Source organism: Peromyscus californicus, unplaced genomic scaffold (genome assembly GCF_007827085.1).
Source record: "Peromyscus californicus insignis strain IS unplaced genomic scaffold, ASM782708v3 Scaffold_4__1_contigs__length_199733344, whole genome shotgun sequence".
NCBI classification, from domain to species: Eukaryota; Metazoa; Chordata; class Mammalia; order Rodentia; family Cricetidae; genus Peromyscus; species Peromyscus californicus.
Genome location: NW_026294562.1, coordinates 193,072,902 through 193,099,950, shown reverse-complemented (window position 1 = coordinate 193,099,950; position 27,049 = coordinate 193,072,902). Strand labels below are relative to the sequence as shown.

The window sequence follows — 27,049 nt, the reverse complement described above, 5'->3', positions numbered from 1 at the left end:
AAAATATAAGTATGGCTTTCAATAAGAATGTTATACTTGGACTTGATACCAAGCTCACAGATCTGAGTGTGCAAGGAAAAACAGACTTTCAAGTTAAACAACAATTTGTAACCAAAACTTTAATCCCAAGGATTCTCACAAACATATTACAAATGGCAGCATGAAAAAGATATCTTGCACAGTAAATCAAAAGTTCAGCTGTACAATGTACCCTTAAACTGATAGGGACACTGCTAACTTAAAGCCTTCCATTTCAAATAAAATGTTACAAACAGCTTTCTGTCCATCTATAGCACTCAGTGAGGAACCTCTTTGCAAGCCTTCGGAGTGCAGTTCCCACCTGCTGGCTTGTGTTCACAGCAGCTTTTAAAGACTGCTTATCATTCCCCCATAGCTCCACACGTATTCCAGCTACTAGAGAAACTACAGCTTTTCCATTTCTGCCAGCTCTTTCTATATCATTAGCACATCACACTTTAACTAGGCAGGATCTAGGTTTATTTCAATCTAAACTAAAGTTCAAAGCAAATTGAATCTTGCTTAAGGGAACACTGTAAAGTAACACTTCTTGATATTACATGCCTCCTAGGATCCATTTGGAACCATAGAGAATTACATCGTTGTGTGTCACCATTCCAAGAGACAAAACAAATTTGAACAGCTAAAACATCTTTAAAATGCACCAAGCTTATGAAGTCTCAAACAAACTTGAATTTCCTGTACATACTCCTGTCAAATGAAGTTCTTTCCTGTACATCACTTCTTTTGCAAACTGGTCTTCTACTTCCTTTCATTTGACCTAGATCGGCTACGAGACCTAGAGCAGGATCAAGATGGCTTGTGATTTCTCTCGTGAGACAGAGACCTTTCTCTTTCTTCTCCTATCTCTAGAAAGTGACCTGCTGTGGCTTCAAGAGAAGCTTCTCCTTGGAGATCTTAGCCGAGGTGAAGGACTCCCCCTACGGAAATCATCTCCAGGGCAACGACCCCAGGAAGAAGGTGGACCACGATTCCGAATTCTTTTTACACCATTTGAAAGTTCCACCCTTACGAGGTAGCCACATAGTGTTTTTCCATTGAGCTCTCAGACAGCATCAATGGCATCTTGGGGATCCTCACATTCAAGGAACGCAAAGCCAGGAGGGTTTCGAGCAACCCACACACTTCAGAGTGGTCCATAATAGCCAAAAGCCCTTTCTAATTCAGTCTTGTTCCCATTGTTTCCAAGATTACCTACATACACCTTACAATCTAATGGACAGGAATCATGGACAGAAATCACGATGCATTTCGAGATCCTGGGTTCAAACAACCAAAGCTCAAATCCCAACACTCCAACAGGCCCACCCACACCCTTCGGGATCTGCTTCCGCAGATGCTCTCTGTTCCCTGGCGTCCACGAAATGGCGGCTCAGCATTTTTTTCTATGGTCCAATGCCTTTCAGCAACTGTCATCCCTGCATCATTAGCATTTAAAAAATTTAAAGTTAGTAAAGCATTATGTAATCTATCTCTGGGTGTCCTCAAATCTTCCTTTGGTTTTTATGAGCACCTCCTTTAGAGTGCAACTGCTTGTTCTGTAGGATTATATGTTATTCCTATAATGTTTAATGTTACCAGGTGTAAAAAATTGTTTTATTTTACCTGAAAAGTAAGCGAGAGCACTATCAGTTTCCATTTGTATTGATATATCCATTAGAGCCATTGTCTCTGATAAATGTCTAATTACAAAATCAGCCTTTTCAAAATTAAGGCAGATGCCGATTGAAATCCAGAGTATGTATCAATAGTATGATGAACATATTTTAATTTTCCAAATTACACTAAATGAAATACATCTATTTTCAAGGAAGGGTTTCCAGAAGTGTCATTTACTTTAAATTTGAATAGCTGTTTGTTGTCCTATCTTGTTTTGTACAACCTGTTTAATCTACGATTTTTTCTGATAACTCTTCCTGATGCTCTTTCCACTTCAGATAAGTATAATTCAAACTTTCCTGGTCCTGGGACCTCCTCCCTAACCCTTGGATCCCTCAGCAACCTCCCCTGCCATGGTAAAATTTTTTCTAAACTTCATCGTCTACCTTGCCTGCACCTTGTCAGACCCAAACAATCACAGAGAATGGGCAGCAGAAAGCAATGGACAATTCCAAAAGCAGCAGAGGACACTCCACTACCTCAGGATGTCTGGCTACCCCAAAGCTTCAATCCTCACCCCAAAAGTTAACTGATGCCCACCAAGTCAGCTAGAAGCAGTTTCAGGAGACAAGGCACCCATATACCCATTTACCCAGCACTCTTGTTTTTTACAAAGAAAAGGATCCGGAATATTAGAATTCCTAGCCACTCCCCAGCTACATGAACACACATGTGCTATCCAGTAGTCAGGCAAGATGCTTAGTCATCCCAGGGTATTATCTTATATCCTATGTAACCCGTGTGCTCCATGATCATGTATTTGCAAGCAGCATAATCACATGATGTATGCACATGTGTGGTGTAGCTACATAAGTCCATATGTTCATCTGCAGGGGGAGTACCTATAGAAGCATGTTCCACCTATTCCTTGTCTCTCTTCCTGCATAATCATTCCGTAGGCCTATGCACATGCCCTCTCTATTCCCTCAATAAACTCTTACAGTGGGTTTTGTGGTGCCTCATGGCTTTTCTTGCACGGTAAACAGCACTATTTAATAAATAACATTTTGCCACTTACTAAATAACAGGCTAACAGTAGCCAAGTGAGAGACAGTGAGAGACCAATATGGTGATGTCAGCAGTAGCAGCAGCAAGAGGGAGTGCATAGCCCAATAATCCAGGGATATATTGCATCATTGGCAGAAGCTGCAAAGAGAAGGAATATGGGACCAAGTCTCATTGTAAGGGTGGATGAGTTTTAAAAACTTCAAAAAGGGTATTAAGCATAGAGTTTGGTGATGGTAGGTTTATTTCCCATGAGTGAGGCAGAATGATTACGATGCAAGCTACTGTGTAATTCATCAAACACAGAGCAGGGGCCCTAAGGATGCTGGGATCTGAGAGACGAGACAGGCACAGGCTGCTTCAAAGTTTTGTCAAAGAAAAACCAGGAGCCAAAGGGCTGAGCCTGAGGGGCAGAAATTCTGAGAGACTAAATGAGGCCTTGTTGATGGGGGGTGGGGGGAGCTTGCCAATTATGCCTGTGTTGGATAAAGTGAGCAATGAAGGTTCTAGGGATCCTAGCATGTTTCAGACAGCTAGCAGGAAGGAGAGAGCACCAGGAGGGCCTCTGCTCAACACAGAACCAACGTTATAAAATGGAGGGAGAGAGACCTTGGTGGGCTACAGCCAAGGGGCACCGTGGATAGTCACTCACACCATGCAATAGTGCCCATGTGAAAAGTTTTATTATAGAAGGGAGAAGGGGGAAGGGCGAAGGGAAGAGAGGGGGAGAAAAAGAGAAAGAGTGGAGGTGCATGTGCCCTGGTGGCAAGAAAGAGGAAGGAAGAGAGAGGGGAAGGAGTTTTCTCTTAAAGAGGACGTGACATGAGACGATGATGTCAAAAGGCTGGTGGGTCCCCAAGTGCAGGTCTGAATGCTGACCTGTATGTTGTGCATTCGTTTGTGGATAGGTACTGTTTAAATCAGGTTTTGTCATGGACATCTTGTCTCCATCTATGGTGATTCAAATATTTCTGGGTAGAGCAACCTGGGAAGGCTTCTGTGGTCTCTTAGTGTCTGCAAAATGTCTGTCCAGGGCCTTCTGGTTTTTATGTCTCCATTAAGAAGTTGGGTGTATATTTTACTTGGCCTTTTCCTTTTTTGTTTTTTGGTTTTTTTTTTTTTTTGGTTTTTTTGACACAGGATTTTTTCTATGTAGCTTTGGAGCCTGTCCAGGAACTCACTCTGTAGCCCAAGCTTGTCTCGAACTTAGAGTGATCTGCTTCTCTCTGCCTCCCGAGTGCTGGGATTAAAGGTATACACCACGACTGACGAGCTGGCTTTTTTCCTTTGCAACTCTTAATAATCAAAATACTAAAAATACATATTAAAGAAAGAATGTGGGGAGGGGAGTTTTCTTTTGGTCCAGTTTATTTGGTATTCTGTAAACTTTTTGTATATATATTTTTAAAGATTTATTGTGTACAGTGTTCTGCCTGCATACATCCCTGTGGGCCAGAAGAGGGCACCAGATCTCATTACAGAGCCATCATGTGGTTGCTGGGAATTGAACTCCAGGCTTTGGAAGATCAGCCAGTGCTCTTAAACTCTGAGCCATCTCTCCAGCCACAACTTTTTGTATCTTAATAGGCGTGTACTTCTTTAGGTTGGTAAAGTTTTCTGCTATGATTTTGTTGAATATTTTTTAAGCACCTTTGAGCTGAAATTCTTCTCCTTATTCTACTGCTGTTATTCTTAGGTTTGGTCTTTTCATGGTGTCCTAGATTTTCTGGATGGTTTTGTTAGTTTTAACATTTTCTTTGAGTGATGAATCTATTTCCTCTATTGTATCTTCAATGCCTGAGAGTCTCTCTTCCACCTCTTGTATTCTGTTGCTTATGCATGAATCTGTAGTTCTTGTTCATCTACCCAGATTTTCTATTTCCAGCATTCCCTCGGTTTATGTTTTCTTTACTGTTCTATTTCAGTCTTCAGTTCTTGAACTGTTTCCTTCACCTTGTATTTTCTTGGCTTTCTTTAAGGGATTTATTGATTTCTTCCATTTTTTGTTTGTCTTTTCCACCATTTCTTTAAGGGACTTTTTCATTTCCTCTTAGGAGCCTCTATCATCTTCATAAAGTTATTTTTAAGGTTGTTTCCTTCTGCTTCATCTTGGGATACTGGGATATTCAGGTCTTGATGTTGTAGACTCACTAGGTTCTGGTGGTACCATATTTCCCTTTATGTTGTTGAATGTATTCTTACACTGCCGTTTACCTACCTGTGTTTGGGATAATTACAGGAACAGGTGTTGATTCTTGTGATGTTATTGTTGGTTGGGTCTTTTGTTCCATTATTGTCTGTTTTCTTTATTGTCTTTTGGCCTGAATGACCAATGGTTCTGGTGATTGACTGGTTGTCAGGTCAAGTAGGATTGTCTCAACTGAGGTTTGTAGGGGTTTCAGTACCTAGATCCAGCATATCGTCCAGTTCTTTTGGCTGGTGTGGGCTGTCCTTGTGCCTATGAGCTCCGTTCTTCCAACTGGTATAGGTTTTGCCAATGTTTGTTCTTCCAGCTGGCATGAGTAGCACTTGTGCTGCTTAGATCTGCTGGTGTTGGTAGAGAGGGCTGTTCATGGGGAGGCTGCTTTTCATCCAATATGTGCAGGTGGTGTTTGTGTTTCTAGGGGCTAGTGCTGGCTGGCTGCTGGTGCTCTTCTTCCAAAGGTTCAGGTGGTGCTTGCACCTCTAGGTACTGAAGACCCTCTTCTTCCAGTTGGTCAGGTGGTGTTTATGCCTCTGGAAACTACTCCTCCTACAATTTGTGCAGGTGGTGATAGTGTTTCTAGGGGCTGCTAACTTTGCCAGGGATGGTTGGCCAGGGGGAAGATGATGGCCTTGGTGGGCTTGTGTGGCAGAGGATACCCCCAGGCTTTGGAGGCCAATGGGTGGAGGCAGTGGTGGTGAGGCCTGCCTTTAGGACTATTTACTGCCTGGTTTCTGGGACTCAGAAGGGAAGAAGAGGGTCATGGGACATGTCCTGGGGCTTAGCATCTAGGGATTGGAGTAGTTCATCTGGGAGACCAGTCACTCACCTCTTCCTCCAAATGGTGCCTCACAGTGCTTGTTCTTTTATGGGCAACTGATTTTGCATGGGATGGTTGGTCAGGGGGAAGATAATGGGTTCCATGGGTTTGGGTGTTGGAATGGGTCTTCTAGGTCACAGGGTCCAATGGGTGGTGGAAGTGGTAGCTACAGGACTCTTACATGCTGGCCTTGGGGTTTATTTTTATTTATTATTTAGTTTTTAGTTTTTCAAGAGTGGGTAACCATGTGTAACAGCACTGGCTCTCCTTTATATACAATGATAGCCTTTAATTTACTGACATCTACCTTTATCTGTCACTGATAAGCCGTGATAAAAGGAGTATGCCACCAAGAACCACTTATTATCTGGTTTAATATCAGGTAACACTAAGAGTCAAGGAGAGTCTTCTTTTTGTGTAAAGATTTTTGTTTGTTTTTTGTTGTATTTGAGGCAGGGTTTCATTTTCTAGTCCTGATTGTCCTGGAAATCTGATCACCTGGTTGGCTTTGAACTCTGGAGTACTGGGATTAAAGGCATGGGCCATCACCACCCTGCTGTCAAGAAATATGGTAAGTAACTTTGCTGTTAGTATTTCTCTAGAGTTCTGATAGAATCCAGTCAATCTGGTCAGGTAGTTGTTTTAAAGGTGGCATTTTATACCTCCTTCAGTCACATTGGTTCTGGTGTTCTGTGTATATATTTATTTCATGTTGTTGAAATTTGGTGTTACTTCCCCTGAAATTTATCTATTTCAAAAAGAGTTTCCATTTTAGTTTAATAGATGTCTTTAATGGCAATAAACAAGAGATCCAGTTGACTTTTCATTTCTATTAATTAGGCTGTGCAGAAACCTTGGGAAATTTTCGAGTCATGATAACAGGAATGTTTCTGATGAAAACCTGAATCTTGGAAGACAAGAAACAACCACCACATTACTAAACCACTCTAATCCCTAACAAATAACTAAACATTTTCTTGGTACCCACAGGTAAATTAGCATTCACCCCTCATCAAGTAACATTCTCTTTTCAACAGAGAACACTACAAAAATCCACAAGTAATCAAAATGCAGAGTTGTGGAGCCAGGCCCACTGGATACATCTTTAAAGCACTCCTGTACCTAAAGATCAAGTTTCATTTAAGAAGGGGAGGATATAAAATTGTAAAACTCAGACAAAGTTATTTAATGTAACAGAATTTACAGAATGAATGTGTGTGTGTGTGTGTGTGTGTGTGTGTGTGTGTGTGTGTGTGTGTGTGTGTGTGTGTTGGGTTCATTGGAATGAAGTGAAGGCTGCTTTCCAGGTAATCCAACAATGGCTGGCTGTAACAGAAAGTCCAAAAATTCAGTAGCCGCATAGTCCACTAGCATTGATGTCTTAGCTGGTCTTCAGTATGTGTTGGAGGCCCAAAGAGGTAGGCTCGAATATGAGTAAAGGAATGGTATGCTAGCTAGAAAATGAGCCAACAAACTGGCAGAGAGAAAAATGATTCCTAGCTCCATGTCCTTTTATATGCTTTCAGCAGAAGGTTTGGCCCAGATTAAAGGTGTATCTTTCAGTCTCTAAATCCTGATCAAATGAGTGTGTCCTTCAGCCTCAAGATGTGGATGAATGGCATTTGTCTACCTATTTTAAAGTTCCAGACTAGAAGGGGATTCATTCATTCAAAATTAGCAAAAATACTGTCTCTAAGGTATGCCTTCCATTTCTGGATTCTAGTTCATTCCAAATGTAATCAAGTTGATAACCAAGAGTAACCATCAAATCTAACAAAGCCAGAAGATTTTTCTATAAGATCTCACCAACATGGCATCCCAAATGTGAGCTGAACAAAGACAAGTACAATGGACATGTCAAAGTGGAGGGTGTAAAAACCCATAATGCCTCAACTCTACAGAGAGAATTATAGGCAAGTAGGGGATTCTGGGAGCAGGAGAAATAGTCTCCTGTAGATGTAACCAAACATCTTATTAAATAAGAAACACAGAACCAATGCAAATAAGAAAGCCAAGATGTCAGAGCTAAGAGCTAAAACCTTACCCTTCCTCCTGCGGTGGTCCTACCTCTCCAAACCAGAGCTACTCCCTGTGTTAAAGTCTTTATATAGAGTTTCTGTTCTGCCTTCTCATTGGTTGTAAACCCAACCATATGACCGCCTCATCACGGCCTGTCTGTGTAGACCTCCAGGTTTTCTATGATTGGTATTGAGATTAAAGGCATGTGTATCCAATACTGGCTGTATCCCTGAACACACAGAGACTTACCTAGCTCTGCCTACCAAGTGCTGGGATTACAAACATACGCCACCACTGCCCTGCTTTCCTGTGGTGTGCTAATAGCTCTGACCTCTGGGCAACTTTATTTATTAACATACAAATAACATTTTAATACAAATAAAATATCACCATATTTCCCCTTTTCTATTTTAATGAAAAGAAAAAAGGAAAAAGCTTATAACTAACATAACATACTATATACAAAGTACAATAACTATATACAATATATACAAGTAACAAATACCTAAACAATGTCTAGTTCATTTGTATTTGACAAATTCAGAGAAAATAATTCCATTATCTATCCTATTGTATCTAATTCATTTCCTATCCTAATTAATCTTCAACTATAACTAACTAAACTTCAACTCCCTCAGAGACCCAAGAAGGAAATAATATTAGCTAACAAAAATAAAAACAGGAAGTACATGCAAGCAAGTTCCAAAAAATTGTGAGTTGACAGAAACAGCCAGCTGCTTGGACAGTCATCTGAGGTTTCTCCTCAGTGTTGGGGCATTCAGCCTATAGGCTTAGCGTATCTGACAGACTCATTTGTGAAGTAGGATGTACACAAGGTCAACAGTTCAACCTCAGATTGGGTGAGAGCAGTCTATATACCAGAAACACCTGAATTCCACTAGTGTCATGTCATGATTCAGGATTGTAAATTCTGGAAATTGTTGATGTTTTTTGAATTCAACTGTCCATTCTTCTTGGCTATGTGTGTATGTGGCTTCATCTCAGCATCCCATTCTTCTCCACATCCCTCTATTAAATGCCATTCTACTGTTGAGAGGCGCGAGCTTAATTACTCTTCAAGAATAACTGTTTCAGCTACTGTCCCATTGCACATCAGAAGTCATTGGCCCACTGCCTGTTCAGCTGCCTTTGAAGAAAAGGGCACTGTACCTTTTCCAGATTGCGAAGACCACTTCAGGGATGGTGCCATATTGTCCTGGCCTCAGAAGATGCCTTTTGATAAAGCCATAACCACACTTGTTTTGACAAGAATCAATAGTCCTTTGTTTCGTGTCCTGTCTGTCAGTTGATTCGAGGATATTTTGTTGTCCAGTGGCTAACTTTTGCCACAATGAAAGTTAACTCCAATTGCAGTTTTTTCAATGCCCATATTTTCTCTGAAGTAGATTGGTATTGCCAGGAGCCAACATGTCTCATAGTCATAACAAAATAGAAAAAAATTCTAAGTTATTAAAACATTCTAAATGCCATATTCTATAGATCTCTGAAGGGTTTGAAGATAACCTGTCTATCTAAAATATATCTACTCAATCTTGAAAACATACTTAATATGACTACAAGTTCTATTATAATGTCTAACTACTAACTTTCATTTCTTTATATCCTAATAGTTGGTAATAACAACATTCAAGGATCAGAAAATTGCATTACATTGTTAAATGAACGGTATAAGTACAATTAGAAATATACATATAGCATTTTCTAACTATCAATTTCAATATATATAATTTGTATACAATATGAAACAATCCAATCAAATATAAAGTATTCACATTTTTCTTTTCTTTTCTTTCTTTTTTTTAAACAAGAACCTTAAATCTAATCTCCTTTGCTTAGCCCTTTTCCTAACCCTTGACATACTTGTAACCAACACCCCTAATCAATGAAAATTATCCCAGACTCAAAACCCATTAAAAGACCAAAAAACCACCTGTCCCACACCACCTCTTTGGAATGTGGGTGTTGTATTCTTGAAATTGCTTCCTGCTGGGTATGGGCGAAGGTATCTTTACCTTGAAAAGAATAATTTTAGGTTAATTGTCAAATTCTAAGAAAGGTAACTATATCCTTCTGTAGCTAGAGTTTTCCTGCCTGGCCCATGGTCAGGGCAAATCTCTCTCACCTGCCAGTCCCACAGCCGCTCAGCCCAACCAAGTAAACACAGAGACTTATATTGCTTACAAACTGTATGGCCGTGACAGGCTTCTTGCTAACTGTTCTTATATCTTAAACTAATCCATTTCTATAAATCTATACCTTGCCATGTGGCTTGTGGCTTACCAGCATCTTTACATGTTGCTTGTCATCATGGTGGCTGGCAGTGTCTCTGACTCAGCCTTCTACTTCCCAGCTTTATTCTCCTCCTTGTCCTGCCTATACTTCCTCCTGCCTGACTACTGTCCAATTAGTGTTTTATTTATTGACCAATCAGAGCAACACATTTGCCATACAGAACATCCCACAGCATCCTTCGTTATCCAGTCTGTGTATAATGCCAAAGTTCAGGGTTTATCTCAAATTCTTATTCAAGTAGTCTTTGAGACTGGATCATCTCAGCTAGCCCTCTCAAAATTGCTCTGAGCACTTTGTAGTTCAAAGCTGATCTGTAGATGATGTTTGTCAACTTAGTGATGTTATTATTGTCCACATGGAATTGTTGTTGTTGTGGGGCCCCATATTCTTCCTGGAGACTTCAGTTCATGTTAGGCCTGGCCATGATTTCCTGCAAAAAACTGATAAGAGACTTGAACACAAAGACATATATATGCAGGTAATTGAAGCCTTTTTTCTTTTTAGAATTAGTTAGTTCTCTATATGACCATTCATATCTTAACAAAATTTAAAATGTATATATATCTATATGTATTAATCTTGTAAATTTTGATGTAAAATTCATACTTTAAGAAAAGTTTAAAGAATCAGAATAGAATCAAAGAGTTGAGATTAGTAATAGAATAGTCCCTTAATTAATTTGGCTTTTCTCCTGTCCCATATCAGAAGATGGCTCTTTTCTTCTGGCATGATACAGGGAGTTTGCATTTTCCTTTTAACAACATGCTTGAGTTTAAAGAAGGAGAGAGCCGTTCTCCAACTCCAAAGTCAGCTTTAAATTTTAATTGAACACTGACTATTAGAAGATCAATCTTTAAAGAAAAGCAGAAACAAACATTTAGGAAGACATAAATTTTTTTTAGATAACATACCCATACGTCATTTCACTCTGTTTCCTGGGATAGATGATTTGTCCCTTTTCTTCAGCTGTTTCATTTGTCCAGTGTTCTTCAGATTCCTTAACCTTCATTCTCCTAAAAGACAAAAACAAAAAACTTTCCCCAAGGTTTTTTTTGGGGATGTTCCTTTTTGGCAAGTTATTATCTGATTAAATGAAAAGGCATGTGTTACTGGTATAAGTGAGTTTAAATTGGATTTTCATGCTGGTTGATGAACTATCACCTCCTCTAATTAAGAGGTCTCTCTTGTTCAAATCGAACCTTTATCAATTTTGATGATACCCACAGCTTATCTTCTCCTGTAGAAATAAAAGCAAAACCTCGTCCCCAATGTAACACATATCCTGGTTTGCTTTCTGAGGTTAGCACATCCTTAAAGTATATAGGTTGATTTAATTCTGTAGTTTCTTCTATTATCCAATGTCTCTCTGTAGCTGTTGTTCCTTTCTCATTGGCATTGAGAAAATTCAAAGTTAATAGAGCATTATGTAGTCTATTTCTGGGGGTTTTTGTTACCCCTTTCTGTTTATTTAGCATACCTTTAGAGTTCTGTTTGATCTTTCTATAACTGCTGGACCTGTAGAATTATGTGGTATACCTGCAAGATGGTTTATATTATGATAAGCAAAAAACTGTTTCATTTTAACAGAGACATATGATGGAACATTGTCAGTTGTGATTTGTGCAGGTATACCCATGATGGCCATAACTTCTAGCAAATGAGTGATTACAGAATCAGCTTTTTCAGAACTCAAAGCAGTTGCCCATTGAAATACTGAATAAGTAACAATAGTGTGGTGTACATATTTCAATTTTCCAAATTCTGCAAAGGAAACACATCCATCTGCCAGATTTCATTCCTCTGAGTACCCTTTGGGTTACATCCTGCTGGTAATGGCGTTTGATTGTAGAAGGAACAAGTAGGACATTTCTTTACTATTTCTTTGGCTTATTGCCAGGTTATGGAAAAATCCTTTTTTAAACCTTTCCTATTGACATGATGTCTTTTATGAAATTCTGAGGCCTCCAGCACATTTCCTATCAATAATTTATCAATCTCATCATTGCCTTTTGCTAGAGGGCCTGGCAGACCAGAATGGGTTCGGATGTGAGTTATATATAAAGGATGACTCCTTTTCCTGATTGTATCTTGTAACTGAATAAATAGTGAAGTTAATTCTGAAGCATCAGGGATAAATTCTGCAGTCTCAATATGTAATACTACTCTTTCAGCATACTGAGAGTCAGTTACTACATTGAGAGGTTCTGAAAAATCCATTAATACCAACAGAATTGCATACAATTCTGATTTTTGAACTGAATTATAAGGACTTTGAACCACTTTATTTAAATTTTCGGATTTGTAACCCGCCTTTCCTTGTTTGTTGGCATCTGTATAAAATGTACAAACTCCAGATATGGGTCCCCCCTCCCCCGACAATTCGAGTCAAGATCCAATCAGCTCTCTTTATAAGATCAGTTCTATTGCTTTTGGGATATTTGCTATTAATTTCTCCCAAAAACTTACTGCAAGCTTTTTGCCAAGCTTCATTGTCTATCCATAATTGTTCAATGTCCTCCTTAGTTAAAGGTACGACAATTTCTGCTGGGTCTCTTCCTGCTAATTGACAAAGTCTCAATTTTCCTTTCCAAATCAAGTCAGAGATTTTTTCGACATATTTTTTTAATTTTTTATTTGGTTTATTTGGTAAAAGTATCCATTCCAATATAATATCTTCCCTTTGTATTAATATTCCTGTTGGAGAATGCCTAGAAGGTAAAATAACCAAAATGCAATCCAGCTTTGGATCAATATGATCTATGTGCCCTTCATGTACTTTCTTTTCTACCAAGGCCAATTCTTTCTCAGCTTCAGGTGATAATTCTCTTGGACTATTTAAGTCCTTGTCATCTTCTAAGGTTTTAAACAAATTATTCAGTTCATTATTTTTTAAACCAACAATAGTTCTTAGATGAGAAATGTCTCCAAATATTCTTTGAAAATCATTAAGAGTCTGTAGTCGATCTCTCCTAATTTGTACCTTTTGATGTCTAATTTTTTGTAGCTCTATTTTATATCCTAAATAATTAATAGAATCTCCTCTTTGTATCTTTTCAGGAGCAATTTGTAATCCCCAGCAAGGCAAAATTTTCTTTACTTCTTCAAACATTCTTTCTAAAGTATCTGCATTTGAGTCAGCTAATGAAATAGCATCCATATAATGATAAATTATAGATTTAGGAAATTTTTTACATACCACTTCCAATGGCTGTTGTACAAAATATTGGCACAGAGTTGGGCTATTCAACATTCCCTGTGGGAGAACCCTCCACTGAAATCTTTTAACCAGTTGAGAATTATTATAAGTAGGCATTGTGAAAGCAAATCTTTCTCTGTCTTTTTCTTGTAAGGGTATTGAAAAGAAACAGTCTTTTAAATCAATAACTATGAGAGGCCATCCTTTTGGTAACAGAGTAGACAAAGGAATTTCAGATTGTAGAGAGCCCATTGGCTGAATTACTTTGTTAATTCCTCTAAGGTCTGTTACCATTCTCCATTTACCAGATTTCTTTTTAATAACAAATACAGGAGAATTCCAAGGGCTGGTTGATTCTTCAATAGGATGAGCATTTAACTGTTCTTCTACCAGCTCATCTAAAGCCTGAAGCTTCTCTGTTGTTAAAGGCCATTGCTGAACCCATACAGTCTTGTCTGTTGACCATTTCAAAGGTAGAGCTGCTGGTGTTTTTGGAAGATTATCAGTTGTTGTGCCTGTTCTTGTATGACATGGATGGCTGGTGAGCACTCATTAGAGTAATATCTTCTAATATTTCTCTCAGAAACATGTACTAGTTTATGATTTGCTTCTGAGATTGAAGGAATACTAATCTGAGTATTCCATTGTTGTAACAAGTCTCGTACCCACAGGTTCATAGCTATGTTAGCCAATATATGGTTTTAATTTTCCTTTCTGTCCTTCTGGACTTATACATTCAAGCCATCTTGCACTCTGTTTCACTCGAGATAATGTCCCAATTCCTAACAGTTGAATGTTTACCTCGTGAAGAGGCCAAGTTGGATGCCAAAATTCTGGTGCAATTATGGTAATGTCCGCACCTGTGTCTACCAGAGCAGACAACAAAACACCATTTATTTTTATTGTTAGTTTTGGTCTTTGTTCATTAATAAAAGTTTGCCAAAAATTTTTCTTTATGTTTTTTTTTCCTGAATTTCCTATTCTCACTGTTTCATCATCCCAACCATCATGATTTATTCCAATAGGCATTTGGTTGTTTAGTTGCTTTGAGTAGGGGTTTCCTCTACAACTGCAGGAAAGGTTTGAACTGGATTTACTGCGGGGACCTGCCTGAGGCCCCTCTGGGAGTTTCCTGAAGCTCAAGGCAAAGGATTACCCTGTCTGTCCCTTGTTGATCTACATTCGTTGGTCCAGTGTTTTTCCTTACCACACCTTCTGCATACTCCAGAAGGAAGGGGCATTCTGTTGCCAGTGTTCCTTGAAGAAACATTATTTCTAGGAATGACCTGTTTACAATCCCTTTTCAAATGTCCTTGCTTTCCACATCTAAAACATCTAACATTTTTCAAACCTTTTGAAATTGCTTCTCCTACCCACATATCATCATGGTCATGAGCCTCAACATTAACTGTGTCTCTAATTCAATCTTCCAAAGGTGCAGATCTTGCCTTTAACAGCCTGATTATTCTTTTGCATGCTGCATTTGCGTTCTCAAAGGCCAAAGATTCAATATTATCTGACTAGCCTCTGAATTCAGGACCATTCTCTGTACTGCTGAAGTCAAGCTTTGTAAGAAATCTGTGAAAGATTCTTTTGGGCCCTGTATAACCTTTGTAAATGACTCAGTTTTTTTCCTGGTTCCTCAACTCTGTCTCATGCATTCAAGGCTGCTGTTTGACATGGAATTAGGGTTTGGAAATCATATAAACATTGTGTTTGTACTGAAGCACATTGACCTTCTCCAATAAGCTGATCCTGGCAGACTTGTATTCCTTTATCCCTCCATTGTTTTTCTATAATTTAGCCTCATTATTGCTATTACCACATTTTCCACTGGAGATTTTGTCCGGGTTCAAGAACAGCCTGTGCCAAATCCCGCCAGTCTTTTGGTAGAATCCTATTACAAGTTGACCAGGTGTTTAACATTTGCTTTACATATGGGGAATGCATGCCATAAGATGCTATTGCCTCCTTAAATCTTCGTAAGTCTAACGTTTCAATTGAAATCCAAGTATTTTGTTCATTCTCTTCACCAGGTAGCTGCTGTATGACTACCGGATAAATTAAGGGTGATTGTGTGAAAACTGGCTTACTTTCTGTAACCTTATGATCCAATTTTGAAACAACTTCACTGTTAATTTCTTCTGTCTGAATTTGAATTTCTCTATAATTCATTTTTACAGGTTTAACAGGTTTTTCTAAGACTGTTATCCTGGCACTTAAATTGACTATCTTTTTAAATAGTAAAATGAGGATAAGAAAAGTAATAAACTGAATAATTTGATCAATATTAATCTTCTCATATAGTTGTTCCATTGTCAGAGTGCCTAAAATTTCAAAAAAAGCCCAATTTTCTTCCAATGTACACATAAAGCCCATTTTTTATGTAGAAAAAAAAATCTCTTTTAAATAGATATGTTAATTGACTTACCAAGTCTGTGTAGAACAGTAAAAATCTGAGGGAATTTCAAAACAACCAACTGGTGTTTGAGGTGTGAATCCAGAGAAAGAGAGAGAGAGAGAAAGAGAGAGAGAGAGAGAGAGAGAGAGAGAGAGAGAGAGAGAGAGAGAGAGAGAAAGAAAGAGAGCAAGAAAGCATAGTCACTTGAGCCAAGTCAAGCCTTTGCTTTACAGGCAGGGGCCCTGTTCAGCAGGGCAGGCCTGAGTTGTTTGTAGCACCAGTTTTAAGCAAGTAGCAACAGCTGCAGGTCAGTCAGACCTGGGCCCGAGCTAGGGAGACAGGCCACCCAGGTTGGAAACCAGACCTGCCACCAAGCCAAGCCAAGTGATATTTAGTGGATTCTTATCACGATGGGCACCAAATGTAGATGTAACCAACCTTTTTATTAAATAAGAAACACAGAACCAATGCAAATAAGAAAGCCAAATGGTCAGAGCTAAGAGCTAAAACCTTACCCTTTTTCCTGTGGTGGTCCTACCTCTCCAAACCAGAGCTACTCCCTGTGTTAAAGTCTTTATATAGAGTTTCTGTTCTGCCTTCTCATTGGTTGTAAACCCAACCATATGACTGCCTCATCACAGCCTGTCTGTATAGACCTCCAGGTTTTCTATGATTGGTATTGAGATTAAAGGCATGTGTATCCAATACTGGCTGTATCCCTGAACACACAGAGACTTACCTAGCTCTGCCTACCAAGTGCTGGGATTACAAACATACGCCACCACTGCCCTGCTTTCCTGTGGTGTGCTAGTAGCTCTGACCCCTGGGCAACTTTATTTATTAACATACAAATAACATTTTAATACAAATAAAATATCACCATAGTCTAACCCTGGGAAGAGCACAGTAACTGGTTATTCAATACCAAATGGTCACCAATGAAGACACATATAGAAATAACATAATGTAGACTAAGCAATTTAGTTATGATTATATATGTATAAATACACATAAATGCATACAATAAAAATTAATGAAAAAGATGCCATGAATTTAAGTGAAAGCATAGAGGTGTATGGGAGAAGTTGTAGAGAAGAAAGGGAGAGGAGAAAAATTCTAATTATGTAATAAATTGAAAATTATAAATCTAAAAAATGTAAAACTAAAATGAAACAAATGAACAAACAATTACAAACCCAGACAAAAACTGAAACAAACATACAAGTTATATGATTTTTAGGGAAAGCAGATAGGAATCATTTAAGCCTCAATGATGTCCTAGCAACAATGACAGTCATGAATAGAAATGATAACTAATGTTGACATAATGTGGGGAGAGGAGATCAAACACTGCTGTGAGAGTGAAAATTAGAAAATGATCTTTTGAAATCAGTCTCATATTCTCAAAACAATGAACAAATGAAAGGAAGAAAACTACTCTGCTACCCAATTACAGCACTGATGTTGACACTATTCCTGTGGAAACAATTACAAACATCTACTAATGGCAGATAAAGAATTAATGAAAACCAAAGATGGGAACCAAAAATGCTTATCTTGGTGAACCAATGAATTTGTTTGTTTTCTCTTTTTGGAATGCTTTTTCCTGCATGTATGTCAGTATACAGATGTGATCCTAGTGCTTGCAGAAGCCATAAGAGGGCATTGGACATCCAGAAATTGAGGTTACAGGTTGAGTGCCCATGTGAGGGTGCTGGAAATACAAAGTGAGTTTTCTGAAAGAGCACACAGTACTCTAAAGCACTGAGTCATCTCAAAAACTAAGTGGACCGAAGAGTTTTATTGGGATGACTGTCAAGACTGGCGGTGAGAAGTTACTTATAGAATCACAAAGCACTCAGTGACAGCACATCACCCTGTATGGAGAAGCCTAATGAAGCAAGAAACCTGGGAAATCACTGCACAGCTTGCAGGCAGCTTAAGGGAGGTTGGAAGTGTCTCTCAAGACACTCACTGACTCTTCCAGGAAGCTTGTCTTCTCTTGTCTGGTCCAGGAACCTTGCATAGTGTCTGCTCCATGAGTTGTCTGAGCATCTTCTGTGCATGTGAACTTGTCTGACAGTTTCAGTAGTCCTTGCTGACTATATATGCTTGATACAGGAGGGCACTGATGAATCTTTCCAGTTTCTGTAAATTCCTGGAGCTATTAAGTTGTCTATGAGTTTCTGGAGATTCTCTGCATAATGGGGTATTTCAACTTCCCTCACAATAATGGCAGTCAACTCCTGTGTCAGAACACCTTTGGGATCACATATTAGATACCCTGCATTTCAGATATTTACATTATGATTCATATCAGTAGTAAAATTGAAGTTAAATAGTGTAACAAGAACAATTTTACAGTTGAGGGACACTACAACTAGAGGAACATTTTCAAAGTGACACAAAAATAAGAAGATTGAGAACTACTGCCTTGGGGTCTCCCATTAATTTATGTAACTTTTAATAGCCTGTATTTAAGGATCATCCTACAAAATAAAAGTGTTTAATCTCAGAGAATATAGATACACAGTGAACACTCCTAGGCTGAACTTCATGGACTTGCCATCTTTCCAGTGAGAATTTTCCCAACATATTCAACGCTGCTTTATTGATAGTATTTATGATACAGAATCAACCTAGATGTTCATCCACTAACAAATTGGTAAATCAGAATGAGCTTCCTACTTCAAACTTGTTGCTTTTTCTGTTCAAGTAAGACTACATGTAGAAGCCAGTGAGGCATAAATATACCTTTAGTGGGGAAATGCAGGAAAAGAGGATGAATAGTATAATGTAGGTGATAGGAAATTAGAGACTTGGCAGAATATTCAAATATGTGGTGCATGGATGGAGAAGAGAGGGGACTGCTGTAAGGTCAACCCAAATGAGATGTTCATGAGAAGCTACATGGGAACCTTACATTTTATAACACAAATAAAAAATACAATAACAGAGGATAGTAGAACACAAGTATTACTAAATATGGGTTACTGAATACTACATGCTAGGTTTTCAACTGGGGATGGGCAGGAAGAAATGAGGAGTTGTAGGAGGGTTAACCAACAGGATGACTGTATGAAGAAGCTTCATGAAATCCCACTGTCTTACAAGTTAATAGGAAGTATAATTTTAAATATTTAAACAGAGGTATACCACATTGGTCAATAATATTATTCCCAGTCACAGGAATATTAAATGGAACTCTCTGTGCCAAGTACTGGTTACCTGCCTAGGACTTAGGCCTTACTTGTCAGGTAAGCCACCCTAAACAAAACAAAACAGGACATTGCCAATGCTCTTGCTTGAGTTCCTTAAGTGTATGATGTTCCTAAAGACACCAAATACTTTGGGTGTGTTTTTTTTGTGAGTGTGTGTGTTTGTCTGTGTGTGTGTGTGTGTGTGTGTGTGTGTGTGTGTGTGTGTGTGTGTGTGTGTGAGAGAGAGAGAGAGAGAGAGAGAGAGATGAGAGAGAGAGAGAGAGAGAGAGAGAGAGAGAAGGGTGCACAATGTAGAATATACCTGGAAACACTCCATCATGGTTACATTTTGTAGGCTGTGGTCAGAAAAAAGATGTTAACTGTCTTCCTTACCCCTGGACCCTGTGTCATACAATACCATCCTTCTAGGCAAGTTGTTTGTACTGGCGCAATGGTAGCATGACTATTTATGGGCATAATCAATATCTCTCTTGATTAGATTTCAAAGCTGATCCATAAAGACAAATTCATGCCATGGTCAAAAACCAAAGCTTGGGAACTATAAGTCCAAGGAGAGTACCTATTGATGCTTTGTTAAGGATCTTTTTGTTAACCTGACCTCTAAATATTCGTGTTTAGAATTATCAAATTTTACTACTCTACACTTGGTGAAAGAAGTTTCCTCTTGAAATTAGTATTGGGTAATTCAGAGACTCATAACTATCTAGAAAGTACTAAGAATAAGCAACTGTGTAAGATTGGGGCAATTACCATTCGTCATGTATGAGGAAGGGACCCATGTGTCTCCTTTATCTCCACGAGTGTCTAATGGCATTTAATGGAAGCTATGTCACTTTATTTTAAAGTGGGGAGTAAACAATTCTCAATTTTTTTTCAGTACCTCAAAATGAAATTGTGAGTTCCCTCAAGTATTTGGTTTTTATTGTTTTGCTTTTTCATATAGGGTTTCTCTGTGTAGCCCAGGTTGTCTTGGGATATGGACCTTGCACCAGGCTGAACCCACAGAGATCCACCTGCTTCTGCCTCCAGAGTGCTGAGATTATGCACCAGTGATCCCAGCGCCTTTGGGGATTTCTAAGTTGTTTGTGAGCATGCCTCTGATGTCACATGCTGCAAGGGCATGTTGGCAGCTGCTTTGGTCAACAGGTTCCAGAGAGGACACAAGGAGTAGGTGAAGGAGGGTTGAGTCACACCTTGGTGGTTGGGAGAGTCTTTCATAGTGTTTGATTAACAGTCAAGTGCTTCTTTGTTTATATAGAAATCAGTTAACATGGATAGATTAATGTTGTTCCAAAACATTGATCATGTCATTTTTGTTTCTGGATATGTGTTTAGCATTGTGCTGCATCTTCTGGTTATCATTGATAAATTGGAAAAAGCGGAGATAGCTTTTACAATCATTTTTACTCACCAACCCCATAACCAAACTTTTAAGAATATAGAGGCATATGACTGCCCATTCTCAAGCTGGCATCTCTTGTGGCTTCAAGGATATTAGACAGAGAAAAATATCTCAGGCCAGCCCAAGCAAACTGCCTTGTACCAAGTAATGTTTTGTCAACATTTAGTGGTCAGAGTGCCAAGAAAAATCCTCAGGCCCAAAGTGCTGCAGTAATTATTCAATTTATTGCCTAAAAATTCACATTTTATTTCATTATAAAATTAATTTATATGTCTATTCCTGGTATTCTTTTAGTTTTGCTCACACAGTGGCCCTGCACAAGATACTCTTCTAAGAATGGAAGGTCCTGCCACCTCATTGTTTTAATCAATTTTTAACAACAGTCTTTGCCCATCAACATAAATCCCTGTGTAGGGCAGATGTATTCCACCTAATCTAATTTTTTTTGGCTGGATATGCCACATCATCACCTAACTGTATAGTAGGAGGAGGAGGCTTGTACTTTGCTTTGTTTTTTATATTCCTGAGTAATTACAGGGGCAGATGTTTCAAGAATATCTCAGAGCCTCAACATAAGATCTCTGACTTCTTTACATGCATCACAACGTTAAGACAAAAGGAAGACTTTCAAGTAGATGATGATATCTCCCCCAAATAGGAAGAGTATAATGCTCAAGACTTACCTGGGGAATCTTAGAAACAGTAATTTTGGAGGATAATGATTCATAAGAAATTCATAAATGATTCATAGGAAATTTCTTATCAAAGTAATATCCCAAAGTTGCTCAAATATGAATGCCCCCACAAGCATGCCACACATGAAGATCAAAGCCTAATATGGCACGGTGGCCTGTGGCTCAGCTCTACTGAATCTGGGTCAAGCAGCTATGCAGACTTTATGACTTTCAACATTTCCATCAGAAAGGGCTGCACCAACATTGACAGCTTCTCTCTCTACAGGTTATCACCTTCTTTCTATGTTAAGGTTTAGCTCTAATATGAAGATTTTGAAAGTTAACAAATGATGAGACTTTATAGGAGGATTTTTGTGTATTCTTTTGGGTTGGGTTTACTTTGATGTCATCAATTTGAGCACTAGGTAAAGGATTTGTCAAAACGAACACATTTGGTGACTGTAATTTTTAATGGACAACAAGAAATATGGATTATATATGGTATAATATGAGATACATTTATGACGCTTCTCAGAAGTATGAGTTTTGTGATGTACAGCCATAATCATATTACTTATGTTCTGTATTTTGTCATATTATAATAATTATTACTGAGACAGGGTCTATGTAGTGCTGGCAATCCTGGAACTCACTATGTTGGCCAGGATGGCCTCAAACTCACAGAAATCTTCTTGCTTCTGCTTCCTGAGTACTGGGATTGAAAGCATGCATCACCTTGCTTGGCATTATTTTCAATGTTTAGATGTAGGACAAGTTAAATGTTTTATTATAGCAATTCCCTAGGGGTTGGAGAGATGGCTTAGTGGGTAAAAGCACTGTTTGCTCTTCCAGAGGACTAGGATTCAACACACACAATAGCTCACAACTGTTTTTATCTACAGCTTCAGGGAATCTCATACCCTCGTCAGGACTACATAGGCATCAGACAAACATGGAGTGCACAGAAAATTTTGTAGGCAAGAGTACCCATACACATAAAGAACAATTCACACAGTTACTGTTGTAGAATTTTATTTGAATATAAACTCTGATATTTTACACCATTTAAAACATCAATAAACCCTTTCATAAGTTTCTTATCTTTATGTTTCTATTATGTATACCAGTGCCTTTTGAACAGAGAACACCATAGAAATACCATGCCACATGGTTCACAATGGTATTTTTCAGTCCTTATGAACTGTCTGATGTCTTCTAAGAATTGAAAGGTCAATACAGGATATGTCACAGTCTTTGCATTTGTGAAGTTTCTCTCCAGTATGAATTTTCTGATGTGCTCTAAGATATGAGCAGCTAGTGAAAGACTTGTCACATTCTTTACACCTGTAAAATCTCTCTCCAATGTGTACTCTCTGATGTCTTCTACGATTTGACATGTAGATAAAGAATTTGTCGTATTCCAGGCATTTATAAGGTTTCTCTCCATCATGAAGTTTCTGATGTCTCCTAAGCTGAAATCTGATTGAAGGATGTGTTACAGTCTTTGTGTTTGTAAGGTTTCTCTCTAGTATGAATTTTCTGATGTTGTCTAAGATATGAGCACATACTAAAAGATTTGTCACATTCCCTACACTTGTAAACTTTCTCTCAAGTATGAAGCTTCTAATGCTCTCTAAGAGTTGAATGAGTAGATAAAGATTTGCCACATTCCTTACATCTGTAAGACCTCTCTCCAGTAGGGATCCTCTGATGTTTTCTAAGTTGTGAGTCCTGTGTAAAGGACATGTGACATTCCATACATTTGTAAGGTCTCTCCCCAGTGTGGACCCTCTGATGTCTTCTAAGATGTGAGGAATTGGTAAAGTATTTGTCACATTCCTTACAACTGTAAGGTCTCTCTCCTGTATGGATTCTTTGATGTCTTCTAAAATTTGAACTCTGGATAAAGGACATGTCACATTCTCCACATTTGTAAGGTTTCTCTCCAGTATGAATTTTCTGATGTACAATAAGATGTGAGACTGTAGTAAAAGATTTGTCACAATCCCTGCATTTGTAAAGATTCTCTCCGGTATGTAGTTTCTGATGATTTATAAGAGTTGAAAGTGTAGACAAAGATTTGCCACACTCCTGACAACTGTAAGGTCTCTCTCCAGTATGAACCCTCTGATGTTTTTTAAGATGTGAGTCCTGGTTAAAAGACTTGCAACATTCCATACATTTGTAAGGTTTATCCCCAGTGTGAATTCTCTGATGTCTTCTAAGATTTCCACAAGTGGTAAAGGATTTGTCACATTCCTTACATCTGTAAGGTCTCTCTTCTGTATGAACCCTACTTTGTCTTCTAAGATATGAGTCCCAGGTAAAGGATTTGTCACGTTGTATACATTTGTAATATTTCTCTCCAGTATGAATTTTCTGATGTACATTGAGACTTGAGGCATTCCTGAAGCATTTCCCACACATCCCACACTGCTTGGCTTTCTCTCCAATGTAGAATGGTTGTTTGAACAGACTGTGTGCAGAGCTGAAATAGTCATCATATTCTCCCTGCCTGTGCTCTTTCTTTGCAATGTAGAGTCTCTGATCTTGAATAAGGTTGGAACTCAAAGATTTCTCACAGTCTTTAGATTTGCAAGGTTCTTCTCCAGTGTGCATGCTTTCATGTCTATGTGAGTTTGAAGACTCAATAAAGGCCTCCCTATAATTACTGCACCTGTAGTTATTATAGTTTTCTGGAGTTTTACCTGTTTTATCACGAGCACCATTGGAGGGGTCATGAAGCACTTTGCCAAGCTCATTACACTGACAAAACTCATTTTCAGTCTTCACATGTTGATGGACAGGGTCACATTTGCAATAGTTCCCTGAAAATAAGTACAGTTCAGATTAATAGGTCAGCTTACAAGATTAACCTTTTGATAAATGACTATCAACCTCAGTTTTCTCTTAAGGTAAGTCAACTAGCAACCACTTAGATATTTTTCTTTCACTGTATTTCAATGTATTCTCACAAAACAGCAAAAAAGCCTTCAAGGGCCTGTGATTCATAATAAATAACTTGTCCCTATAGAAAAATGGATAATGGCACAAGATGGATCAGGAAATTGTGGAATCAGTAGTTAGCTTTGTGACAGACCTCATGGACTAATTATATTTAGTATACATGTCTCTATTTAAATATTTCTTCTCAGAAAATGATGAAGAAGAGTTTAATCCAATCCCAGGTCACTGTATTTATACTAACTAAGTGATAAGCAACGAGGAGTATTGTTCATTAGACCTGAATCCTTAAAAGATTAAAGTCTTAAATAAAACCATCACAGGGTTTATTTATTTTCTAGAAAAACACATTAGATTTTCTTATGTAATGGAAGCAAAGGAAACATTCTGGCAGGTACCAGAAATCAGATTATTTGAGGCAGGGCTGTCATGGGCAGCTATTGCTGATTTCTATCCTCTACTGTGTGAGCTCCACATAGGACTGTGTTTCTTTACTTTTATGGTTATTCTCAAGTCTAGTCTGTATACCAAATCCTGAGAATATTTTCCAGATGGATGTCCAAGTATCAGCCACTGGGAAGAAAATGAAGAATGTAATAAAAAAGATAGACAGTAAGGAGGGAAATTAAAGAATAATCCTACTTCATCAACCCACATTAGGCTTATAATCTGTAAAATTATTCTAATCTGATGTCAACATAGTCAAATAACATTGCATTTTGTAGTCGTACTGTCATCAGAGTTCAAGTGCAATAGGCCCAATTTCTTCTAATAGTGACATCAGGCAGGATGCATCCCAGGGCCAGAACACTACAGTAAGTTAATGATTAGGAATCTTTTCAAGTGGAATTGAATATCACAAAACCATTTTCAACTCTTGCTTTCTCTTTCACTTGAAGCCTTCAAGGTTGTCCTGCTAATTCACTAACCCAACATAATTGTGGATACTCTCTGTTCTCCACATTCCTGGGCATTCTCATTTGCTCTGGACAGGTGTCCAGGTCTATCTTTCATTAACCACATGTTTTGTGATGTAGCCCATGACCCATGCTAGAATTTTTAGAAAGAATACAGAAATCTAACATAGTACTGTGTTAGTTCATGAAGAAAACACAAAGTAGAGGAATCTGGGAATGATTTCCAATGGCTCTTTCCCATCAGAATCGTTAGCATATAAATATGCTAAAGTACTTCTCAATTTGCACATCTTGAGCTTTTCTCACAATTAAAACTATGTGAGATACAGTGATATAATTTGAGCTTAAAAATATGGGTATAAATATTATATGATACTAAATTTCTGAATGCATTGAGGAACCAAATAAGGGGTGCATGACACTTCTAACATGCAAAATGGAAAGAAAAATATTAAATACTGTGAAAAAGTAGTGTTCTACTACCAAACTTTCCCTAGTGTTCTGTTGTTTCTGACAGCTTGAGAGAGTTTACAACCTATAAAGCCAGTATATAAAAATGATTACTTAGAAGAAAAATGTTCTCACCCACAGAAACCAGGTTGCTGTAATTCTCCAACATCACATCAATGTACAAAGCCCTCTGAGCAGTGTCCAGGCATTTCCACTCCTCTTGGGAGAAGTCCAGGGTCACATCCCGGAATGTCAAAAGATCCTGAAACAAAATAGTTGTTAGACCACATGCTACCAGACAGATTGTTTTCCTGGATATAAGTTGACCTGAGGAAATGAGGGATGTAGACAATGAAGACAATTACTCAATCAGAGGATTTCGATACAGTCACATCATATGATGGATTTTCTACTCTCTGGAAACAGGATGACATAATAGGCTCACATACAATATACCCACAAAAAAACACACATTTAAGGTCTGGACATGGATGACTATCTATTATGGATGCTGTTTGTATCACACAGGATCACAGTGTACGTGTCTCAGAATGAAAATTCATGATGAGGAAATGTGCTTTAATTGCTATACCTATAGATCATAGTAAAACACTGCAACTCAATTAATTTTTGCATTTTTTGGCCTTACATGATTATATTTTAACAAGCTCAGGTTATATGTTTAAACACTAGGTCGAATACCATTCCATTACAAGGCAAAGATATGGAAAGTAGAATTTATGTTTGATTAGGTAAGCAAAGAATTTTCCTATTTTCCACAGTAACAGTGAGTGTAATAATATTGCATACTGTCAATTTTAAAATTAACATGCAAGAATAGGTAATATATGAGATTATTTTATCAGCATTTTGATTCACTACCAAGCAGGTTGAAAAATCTGTATCAACCACATTTGATATAATCTAAAATTTTCCTAATAAATTATGAAAATGCCAACTTAGGCATATCAACAATTTCAGAAGTTTTGAAGAACATTTCATTTCTGAATAGTTACAAAAATTGAGGGTAGTCCTGTTGAAGGATATTTTTTTATACTGAATGAGAAATACCATCACTTTTCAGTGCTTTTCAAATGTCATGGTGCTCAGAAGATCAATTCAGGAGAGAATATGAGAATTTTTGTGCCTGAAATTTGTAGTTTTTAATGTGTTTCTTTTTAGTAGTTATACTGTACTGTCTAACAGATTTTAGATTAGCAGTGTTTATGATTCTTCCTTTATTACAAACTGTCAAACTGCATAGTGGTGACATATTCTGTCTGAGTTGTGAATCAAGAATAAATGCAAACCTTGCATTCAGAGCTCATTCCCCAAATCTCTGCTTTAAACTTTGCAGGTTCAGGGTTGGGGAGTAGAGTCATGACTCTCACAGGAACTGACTGGGGGAAAGCAATCCTGAGGAATGTTCTTTCTGCATCAAATGTGATGGATTGTGCACATCAATTAGTCAGTGTCCTCAAGACATTATTTCTGATGCATTCTATGTAATGCTACCTAATGAGTCCCAGACAGTAATGGCTGCACAGTGGGATCCTGTTTAGGCAATAAAAAAAAAAAAAAGAAATAAAAATGCTGCTCTCAAGCCAGGTGTGGTGGTGCATGCCTTTAATCCCAGTACTTGGGAGAAGAAAATATGTGGAACTCTGTGAGTTTGAGGCCAGTCTGGCCTACAGTGCCACATCTAGAAGAGACAGGGCTATACAGAGTCAACTTGTTTCAAAAAACAAAACATAACAAAAAACCAA

General features: G+C 38.2%; 1 protein-coding gene and 1 pseudogene across 1 annotated transcript in view; both read right to left on the bottom strand.

Moving 5' to 3' along the window:
• Positions 1 to 349: 349 nt before the first annotated feature.
• LOC128124270 (serine/arginine-rich splicing factor 3-like) lies at positions 350 to 26,665 on the bottom strand (annotated as a pseudogene).
• Positions 25,525 to 27,049, bottom strand: part of LOC128095675 (zinc finger protein 54-like) — a 48,819-nt gene continuing 47,294 nt past the window's right edge. The window contains exon 9 of the mRNA XM_052714871.1: positions 25,525 to 25,545. The gene's annotated coding sequence lies outside the window, so the exon portion shown is untranslated. The remainder of the gene's footprint in view (positions 25,546 to 27,049) is intronic.